This window comes from Acanthisitta chloris, unplaced genomic scaffold (genome assembly GCF_000695815.1).
Source record: "Acanthisitta chloris isolate BGI_N310 unplaced genomic scaffold, ASM69581v1 scaffold4890, whole genome shotgun sequence".
Taxonomy (NCBI): Eukaryota; Metazoa; Chordata; class Aves; order Passeriformes; family Acanthisittidae; genus Acanthisitta; species Acanthisitta chloris.
In genome coordinates, this window is record NW_008652079.1 from 32,501 (window position 1) to 34,649 (window position 2,149).

At 42.5% G+C, this 2,149-nt stretch overlaps 1 protein-coding gene across 1 annotated transcript in view; it reads left to right on the forward strand.

Moving 5' to 3' along the window:
* Positions 1-2,149, forward strand: part of JARID2 (jumonji, AT rich interactive domain 2) — a gene marked incomplete at its 5' end in the record, with an annotated part of 39,589 nt that overhangs the window by 23,568 nt on the left and 13,872 nt on the right. The gene's annotated exons all lie outside the window — the stretch shown is intronic.

A 2,149-nucleotide genomic window follows, 5' to 3' on the forward strand; every position in this document is an offset into this window, starting at 1 on the left:
GGAAAGTAAAGCTCCTTTGTCTGTGAAAGCTATTCTTCACCAAGGCTGCCAAACTGAAGTGTCAGGCTAGTATTCATTAGCTCATTACAACTTTTAATAGTGCAATAAAGTACCCAACTTTATTGAGGAAAAGATGGATTTAATAAGTACAGGTCTGGCATAATATCTGGACTAGTCCTGAAAGCATTGCTTTCAGTGCCTGCTTCAGGGATCACAGCTCTCCCCTGTTTTGTGAAGTCCACCCACCATCCAGAAATCTCTTCCAACGACAAATCCCAATGGTATTAAAACCAGTGGTGCTTCATTTACCTTCAGATTGCTCAGATCAGTCTCTAATCTCTCAGGTTTTACCTCCTGGAGAGTAAACAGGGGAGAACTCAATTTGCATTCAGGGCAGAGGCCAGTGACCTAACCTTTTTGTTCTGCAGGGATCCTCAGTGCCCATTAAAGGAGATAGGAAAACCTTGTTCTATCCAAGACGCTCAGAAGTCTATACTGGCTGCTCACTTCCCATTTTTATAGGTACATCAAGAATTGTAAATGACTGAAATTGCAGCATACACCAGTTCCAAAGAATCTCCATTCTCCTGAGTCCTACCAAGTAATCAGATAGTCACATGCACTTCTGCACTGCCCTTCCTCTTCACACAGCTTTCCTGTGCATTTTCCTGGGTCTGTTTTGTGAGGGACTGCATGCTTGAATCTTCTGGCTGTTCCAGCCATATTTTCTGACTCTAAACTGAAAGAGTGGGCTCTGCCATGCTCTGGGTTCAAAATTGAAATATTTTCATCACCGTTTGAAATCTGATACTGTAATTAGAGCAATGCACTACACATGTGGAACTGTTCTGAAGCTGTCTCTGTTAGCAACACAGGTACTGGAAAGTATTTGATACATGGCATGCATTTAAAATTGCTGTTGGGACTTTATGAAGTTGCTGGAGAGACCAGATGAATAGCAAGAAAACTGCACCCTTTCCCCCAGATCTTTCCAGCTTCGTTCTCTTGTTCTAAGTTTGGAAAAAAAGGCTCTGTGCATGTGTGTGTGTGTGTGTCTGGTGTGGGGGCAAATGGACTCCAGGTTGAGGTCTCATTGCATGAAATGAACTGGTAAGTAAGTCATGATAAAGCTGGAGATGCCTTTTACTTGCCTGAGCATAGCAAACCCAAATAATGTCACAGATAAAGCATAGCATGGCAGCAACTCAAGGCAGGTTTGGGAATCCCAGGATTTGCATTGTGTTTCCCACCAAGCTGTGCTGCTCAGTTCGCAGTTGTCAAGTACCAACTACCAGAACTTGGGAACAGGTAACTTCTGGGTGGACATAAACCATTACCCCTCTGACAGGGTGGAAGCAAGAGCAGTGACTAATTGTCACCATATCACCTCCCTGCATCCAGCGATACAGTAGTTCTGTGGATGTATGAAGCTAAGACCCGAGACTCCTATGTTGTTTCTTGTCACTTCTGCTTAGGGAGTGCTGCTGGCCATGAAGCATAGGGAGGACAGCAGCTTCCTTGGCTTCTAAAGGAAAAGAGGATGTGCAACTCAGGCATATACCTAGCAGAGTTTTAAATCTCTTGCTGCTTTGGGTGCTCTTAGGAAGAATGTGGGATTTGCTTAGTAAACAAGGCAAGAAGGACTTAGGCCACTTTGTGTACTAACAGTAGAGGGGATTTGTGGTTTCTTGATTGTTACAAACAGAAGAGGTTATTAAATGTGAAGATCCTTTCATTGATGCACAGGTAATAAAATGCAACCATTTATTGTAAAGATGGCAGAACATACATTGGTACCCATGCGATCAAACTTCTGCCCATAATTAGCTGGTTTGGTGCCATTACAATGAACGTCAGTCTATTGATGGTTTCTCTCCTCTGGTTCTACAGAGCACTGAGTTTTCACATTTCTGTTTTGAGGATTTTTTGCCCTTTGATAACTAGTGAACACCATCAGGCTGAGTCTAAATAAACAGCTTTCCTTCAATCCTCAGTGTTTTACCAAAAAGAAAAGCATAAGAAAGCCTGTGTTTAATTCCTTTCTTTTAATCAATGTCCCTGACTGAATTGCCTGTTTCTGTGTAGTTGAGGACCCTTATTTACTCCACAGTAAGTCTTTCTCTTTTCCTCTGACAAAACAACAGGTATT